This window comes from Procambarus clarkii, chromosome 11 (genome assembly GCF_040958095.1).
Source record: "Procambarus clarkii isolate CNS0578487 chromosome 11, FALCON_Pclarkii_2.0, whole genome shotgun sequence".
Classification (NCBI taxonomy): Eukaryota; Metazoa; Arthropoda; class Malacostraca; order Decapoda; family Cambaridae; genus Procambarus; species Procambarus clarkii.
Window position 1 is genome coordinate 19836863 of NC_091160.1, and position 8127 is coordinate 19844989.

Sequence of the window (8127 nt, forward strand, 5' to 3'; positions counted from 1 at the left end):
ACTCCATTGGTATTTTCCAGGTGGTGTGCATGTATGATGGCTCTGCTCCATTACCCTCTATTGCAGTTTTGGGGACTGGATGAAGTCGAGCGTGGGGCTGTAGTTTCCCTTTGACCCTTTGCGGATCCTAGTGTCTTCCAGGGAGGGTCTTTGGTTGCAAGGAGTCAGGTTTTCATACCCCTCCGTCCTTGTATGGGTTGGATTTGCATGTGACTTCCCTCTGGTTACAGTATCTTGAAATTCTTGAGATTATCTTGAGATGATTTCAGGGCTTAAGTGTCCCCGCGGCCCGGTCCTCGACCAGGCCTCCACCCCCAGGAAGCAGCCCGTGACAGCTGACTAACACCCAGGTACCTATTTTACTGCTAGGCAACAGGGGCATAGGGTGAAAGAAACTCTGCCCATTGTTTCTCGCCGGTGCCCGAGATCGAACCCGGGACCACAGGATCACAAGTCCAGCGTGCTGTCCTTTCGGCCGACCGGCTCCCATCGATCTGGGATCGTTTTCAGGTACCCTTGAGTATATTTTATATATATATATATATATATATATATATATATATATATATATATATATATATATATATATATATATATATTTATATATTTATATATATATATATATATATATATATATATATATATATATATATATATATATATATATATATATATATATATACAAGAGTTCTTACATTCTTATAGAGCCACTAGCATGCATAGCATTTCGGGCAGGTCCTTAATCTTAATATTTCCCGGAATATGACCCGCTAAATCGTTTAACAACCAGGTACCCATTTTACTGATGGGTAAACAGAGGCTACAGTTAACCTTTAACTGTGCATGGCGTATATATACGCCATGAATAACATGTCCCACAGTGCCCATGGCGTATATATACGCCATAGGTGCCAGGCACGATTCAAATGGCCCGCGGCTATACGGGGTTCACATTAGCTTCCTCAGGGCTCTTGTAAACAGACGCCATTTAAAAAAAAAAATCGTGGGCAATATCCCCCGGTGTGAGAGGCACAGCACTGTTGGAGCAACCAAGGCTGGCGCATGCAGCATGAACGAACAGCATTGCTGTTCAGCTTGTGACCACAGCATCGCTGAAAAATGTCAAAATAAATATATAACTGCTATTATTTAGCGATGACAATATTACAGTGGACCCCTGGCTGTGATAAAAATGACCAAGAGTGTGATAATAGCAGCATTGTTGTGATAATTAGCGTTGTGGGTGGAGTGATGCTGAGGGACGGAGGGAGATAGCATCGTTTACTGACTGTGTAATTACCTATGTGTAGTTACAGGATGAGAGCTACACTCATGGTATCCTGTTTTCCCAGCACTCTTTGTCATATAACGCTTTGAAACTACTGACGGTTTTGGCCACCACCTTTTCACCTAACTTGTTCCAACCATCTACCACTCTGTTTACAAAAGTGAATTTTCTTATATTTCTCCGGCAGCTTTGTTTCATTAGTTTAAGTCTGTGACCTCTTTGTTCTTGAAGTTTCGGGTCTCAGGAATTCATCCCTATCAATTTTATTGATTTCTGTTACTATTTTGTACATAGTGATCACATCGCCTCTTTTCTTCTATCTTGTAGTTTTTACATATTTAATGCCTCTAACCTCTCCTCGTAGCTCTTGTCCTTCAGTTCTGGGAGCCACTCAGTGGCATGTCGTTGCACCTTTTCCAGTTTGTTGTTGTGCTTCTTAAGATATGGGCTCCATACAACCGCTGCATATTCCAGCTTTGGTCTAACAAAAGTCGTGAACAATTTCTTTAGTATTTCTCCATCCATATATTTAAAAGCAATTCTGAAGTTAGAAAGTGTGTCATAGACTCCTCGCACAATGTTCTTAATGTGGTCCTCAGGTGACAGTTTTCTATCTAGAACCACCCCTAGATCCCGTTCTTTGTCAGAATTCTTTAAAGATTTCTCACATAATGTATAGGTCGTGTGGGGTCTCTGTTCTCCAATTCCACATTCCATAAACATGGCATTTATTCACATTAAATTCCATTTGCCAAGTGGTGCTGCATATACTTATTTTGTCCAGGTCATCTTGAAGGGCATGACAATCATCTAGGTTTCTTATTTTCCCTGTTATCTTAGCGTCATCACCCCCTCCCCATCCAACCCGTTCTCACACTTTCTTACAGTCAATATTGACTTATTTAATACGTGCATATGTGATATACTAAACATACTAGTTTACCTTGAAAAGCTTCATAGAAAACACCGACCTTACCTAACCTTCTTAGTATGTTAAGATAAGCATCTTATTGCTTCATAATTACAATTATTACTTAACCTATACCTATATATATTACTTAACCAGCTATAATAGGTTAAGTAATAATTGTAATTACAAAGCATTAAGATGCTTATCTTAACATACTAAGAAGGTTAGGTAAGGTCGGTGTTTTCTATGAAGCTTTTCAAGATAAACTAATATGTTTAGTATGTCACATATGCACGTATTTAATAAGTCAATATTGACAATACGAAAGTGCGAGAACGGGTTGCCCCATCCGGCCCGTTGGCGCAGTGAGGGGGGCTTAGTGGACGGCTGCCGGAGTGTGATGCTCCGTGGGACAGTCCTCTGTCCTTTTGTCGCCTTGCATTCCTGCTGCTGTCTTCTCTAATTGTGCCAAATCGCTTTTCCTTTTCATTATGTTTCGTTTTTCTTCCCCACCCCCTTCTCCTATCTGATTATCGTTCCCTGCCAACCTTTTGCTTGTTTTGGTTATTCCTTTGGATTTCTTCTATTTTGATGCCCGGGTGCTTGAGGAGGCATACTCTTTCTTGCACCCGTAGAACTGTAGTACCCAACGTCTCGAGCGAGGGGAACCTTTTATTGTCAATCCCCCTTTCATCCCTGAACCCGATCTCGACGGATTGACGGTTCTTAAGGTGGTGTTTGTGGGGCGTATACTTACAATGCACCCCTAGGAGGCCCCGGCATGATCAGCGATAGCTTCCTGTTGGGTGTCCTGCCTCTAAGTGTGGCTCCATGGTGGGTATGGGGGCACATTTGTGGATGAATTTATCACTCTTCGTCTGTATGTCATTGAATGTTTCTGTTGTACCCTCTCGGGCTCGTTGGGTGGGCGACCAAGCCCCCGAGTTGGCCTGTATTGGAAGACTGGGTTCTGTAGCCTCCGCTGCATTGGGCCCCGACCTTGCTCCTTCTTTGACTCTCCTGACTTCTTCCCCCAGCTCCCCTCCCTCCTCTGTGGTTGGGTCGAGCCTCAAGCCCCCAGTGGTGACCACTTCGTCCCCTGGTGCAGCTAAGTCTCTCGTTGTGACTACTGCGCCTTTTGACCCCTCTCTCTCTGGGGTTCTCAACGCCGTCTGCGCCATGGCCGCACTCGCTCGATTCCTTCCTGTACTGATGCGTATCAGGCCTTGTTTGGTCCCGCTTCATGGGCCAAATACTTTGATCTCCTCCCTCTTGATTCTGCGCCTCCTGATGATTTCTCCTTCCATCGGCATCTTGTTGATTCCGTGGATGCGTCTGTTACCTTCAACCCCACTTGTCTCGGTACACGTGTCGTTGCTGCTCCTTCTCAGGATGCAGCTTCCCGCTTGGCTGCCTTATCCTGCCTTGGCGAGATCCCTGTTCCGGTCTCAAAGAATGCGCGGTTGAATGCCAGTGTTGGCACTATTCTCCTCCTGCCCCATGTTGCGACCGGTGTTTGGAATCTGCAGGACTGCCACGATGACATTCGGCATATCCTTGATGCCCAAGGCCATTCTGTCCTCCAGGTAGACTTGTTTACTCATCCCCTTCGTGGTCGTCGCCGTCAACCCCTTCGGGTTGTGAAGATCACCTTTGATGGTAGGACCCTTCCATCCTCTGTCATTCTTGCTGGTGCCAGGTGTTCTGTCCAGGAGTATATTCCTTCTTCTTGGCTTTGTAACAAGTGCTGGAGGTTTGAGCATGGTGCCCTCCGCTGCTCTGGGACTGTCTCTCTGTCCTTTGTGTGGGGGCGAAGGTCACTCTAAGTCGGAGTGCACTTCTCCCCAGGTTCGCTGCCTCAACTGCGGTGAGGCCCACCCTACCTTCTCCCGTGCGTGTATCCAATACAAGCTTGAGGCAGCCGTCATCAACTTGAAGCACCGGGAGCGTTTATCTTTTCCTGAGACGAAGCGCCAGGTTCACCGGCTCCCGCCTTATGCTAACGTTTCTTATGCTCACGTGTTGCACTCTTCCTCTCCTCGTCCTTCCCACCTTCCTCAGACTCACAACCGTTTCCGGGCCTTGGACCCTGATACGCCTACTGCCCCCTCCTCTGTTCCTTTGATCCTTTGAGTTCTGTCCTGAAGGTCCCCCTCCTGGTCCTCTGTCTGGGGTTCTCCTTTCTACCCAGTCTGTCATGTCTCCTGTGTCTTCTTCTTTCTACCTGATCTGTCATGTCTCCTGTGTCTTCTTCCTCGTCTCCCTCCGATCCTCCTTCCCATCCTTCTCCTCCATCTATTGACTCTCCCCGCCGCCTGTCGGTGCAAGCTGATGTTCATCGCTCTCCTAACAGCCGTCGTGTGTGCTCTCGTTCAGCTTCTCCTGTTGAGACGCTGGAATCCGTTGCCCGGAACGTAGTTGCTGGGACACCGGTCTCTTTAAGTCAGAAGCGTAAGCCTGGCTCCTCTCCTTCCTCCTCCTCAGCGGGTAAGAAGGCTTCGCTTTCTTCCTCGGCCCCTACTACTGGCTCTATTGCTCCTTCCCCTCCCGTTTCAGTGGGTGCGCCCCCCTGTTCCTGATATGGAGGTTTCTTTGGCTCCCGCTTCCCTCTCGGTTGCTGCCCTTGCTGAGGTGCACTCCCCTCTTTCTACTACCCCTCTTCCTGCTGCTGTCCTTGACTGCTCCTCTTCCTCCGGACCCCGCCTGCCCACCTCTGGTCTGTTCTCCCGCTTCCTTCCCTCCATCTTTGCTCAGTTTACCCATGTCCCCTAACCCTGACTTTGCTGACCCTGATATTCTTTAACCCTTAACATGCTAGGGGTATAATATCCTTTGTTCCCCACAGGCGCATGTAATTTTGAAAAAAAAAAAATCTTGCTAATCTGTTAATTTGTGTTCACTGATCATGGAAAAAATAATAAAAAAATCGTAAGTGGCATATATTGCCCGCTATAGGGCGGGGAAGTGTTACGGACCCGAGTCCAGCGTCAGAGCACGGAGCAGTGACGACAACGCCATCTGTGAGTCTGCTCCCGAAACCCCCTCCAAATGGACAGCGCCATCTAGTGAGGACGGAATATACCAGCCACAGGTGCTGGATTCCCATCTTAATCAGCTCGTAACATAGCCGCTGCTGACCTCTGGTGAGGTGGCGCTTAGACAGTGAACGCCATCTATGGAGCTAATAGGTGGACGTTTGTGTCTAAGCCTGTAAGTGAGGTTCCCTAGAGCGTCTCCAGTACTAATGACGTGTCTGATTACAGAGTCGACTTGGGACTGCTGTATTGGACGATGGATCAGTCTACCCGAGGCAGCCAAGGTCTCTTCACGAGTTTGCTCTGAAGAAGCTGTGAGTCACCCCCGGACGAACTCTGCTGAGAGTATTAGCCTGCCTGTGACGTGGCAATATCAGGAATCGCCGTATCCGGGGCTGGCTGGTGGAAGAGACTAACCACTGTGGTGCTTAGTGAGGAGAGTGATCAGCGGGATCACACGAGGCTCCTGCCTAGGGCTCGCAACCCTAGTATTGGTCGTGGAGTGGCCTACACAGCGGAGCTGATCGGAACCTGCCAGCTACAGGCTGGACTGTGGTTGAAGGCCTCCACGACGGAGCACCCAGTGGAACTGTGATTTGGCTGGCCTGTGGCCAGGGTAGATTCGCCAAGAGAATCATAGAGGATTCATCGTGGGCCATGGAGGAAGGAACCAGGGCTACCCAAAGTGTGCACAGTGGAGTATCTAGTGTCTTCGGAGGAAGACAACTCTGTACATTATAGTGTATTTATAACCCCCGTGTGACTGTTATATATTTATTTATGGTGGTGGTGAAATTATATATATAAATCAGAACATTTGTATCCCTCCCCCTTTAATTTACCTTGCATTACGGACCACACCCCTTGAAAGCCTCTACTAACTTGGGGCCAGATTCCCAAACTCTAATAACATCAGAGAAGAACCCGGTTGCATCCCAATAGGGCCGTAACATAATTGGCATCCCCAGTGGGATCCGTCCCCTTGTCAAGTATGTTTGACAGGGGTGGTGATGTAGCGCAATCCCCTGTAAATAATTCCCCCCGTTTATAATTATTTGGACGTTATACGTCCTGTGCGGTGCTCGGTGTGATTTAGTGCAATATTGTAGTGTGCAGTGCCCTGTGTGATTACGTGCAATATTGGCAAGTGCGGTGCTAGGTGTGATAAAGTGCAATATTGGCGTAGTACAGTGCTCGGTGTGTTAAGTGCTAAAGTGAAGCGGTGTGTTAAGTGCTCGTGCACCACTTAAGTGACAATGGCATAAAAAGTGACCATCGACGATCTGGACAATGTTCAGGCCTTCCTGAACAAGGAGGACTGTCTTGCCAGTTTAAATATCTGGGAAAACAAGAACTTGTATTAGTGAGTGCCTATCTGGAGATAAAGATACGTGCCAGTGATTCCCGTGTTGAGATCTTGTCCAAGGTTCACAAACACTTGAAGACCGAGGAGAAACAGGAAAGCGAGGCACAAATTACAAAAGAAGGTGAGGAAGTAGCTTCCACTGAAAAGGAAGATAAGGGCAGTGATATTGAAAGCGATGCAGGTGAGCTGAATATAAGCTTTCTAACTGTCAAAATGCGTGCCTTGGAAATAAATCGTGAGATGGGAGCCGGTCGGCCGAGCGGACAGCACGCTGGACTTGTGATCCTGTGGTCCTGGGTTCGATCCCAGGCGCCGGCGAGAAACAACGGGCAGAGTTTCTTTCACCCTATGTCCCTGTTACCTAGCAGTAAAATAGGTACCTGGGTGTTAGTCATCTGTCATGGGCTGCTTCCTGGGGGTGGAGGCCTGGTCGAGGACCGGGCTGCGGGGACACTAAAAAGCCCCGAAATCATCTCAAGATAACCTCAAGATAGAATGGAAGAAATTAGAAATGGAAAGAGAGAGACAAGAAAAAGAAATGGAGATGAGGCATTTAGAATTAGAAGAAAGGAAAGAAGAGCGAGAAAGAGAAAGAGAAAGAGAAGAGCGAGAAAGAGAAGAGAAACGAGAGAGAGAAGAGAGAGAAAGAGAAAGAGCGAGAAAGAGAAAGAGAAGAGCGAGAAAGAGAAGAGAAACGAGAGAGAGAAGAATGAGAAAGAGAAAGAGAAGAGCTAGAGAGAGAAGAAAAGGAAAAAGAGAGACAACATGAGCTAGAAGTATTGCGATTAGGTGGTCGGAGGCAAACAACGGACATAAGTATTTTCGATCCGGTAAGGAACATCAAAATTATCCTGAAGTTCAACGAGAAGGAAGTTTCGAAGTTCTTTGCAGTCTTCGAGAAAGTCGCAGCCTCTTTGGAGTGGCCAAAAGAAAATTGGGCCATCATGATACAGTCCGTCTTGACTGGGAAGGCCCAAATCGCCTACTCCACGTTGTCCCTTGATGACTCCTGCGATTACGACAAGGTGAAGAAGGTAGTGCTCATGGCTTACCAATTGGTACCTGAGGCTTACAGGCAGAAGTTCAGGAACCTGAAAAAGACCTCGGAGCACACGTTCACCGAATTTGCGACCATCAAGGAACGGCTTTTTCAAGAGTGGTATGCTTCTCGGAAGGTGGAGACCAAAGAAGACCTCGAGCAGCTCATACTGTTAGAGGACTTCAAAGACTGTCTGTCTGGAGATCTAAAGACGTACTTAGAGGAACAACAGGTAGAGACCTTAAGTGCAGCAGCCACGATGGCTGAAGAATACATCTTAATGCATAGGTCTTCCACTAAGTATGTCCCGAGGAATTACCCACGCCTGTTTGGCAAACCTCGTCAAGAAGAGGAGAGACCCGTCCCACAAAGCGCTATGAAGACGCCCCCAAGTAGCCCTCGAAGGACCAGTCCTAGCAGTCCGAAACACCGCAGTCCGAGGAGGAATGTAGTGTGTTGGAAATGTGGGCAGAAAGGGCACGTTGCTGC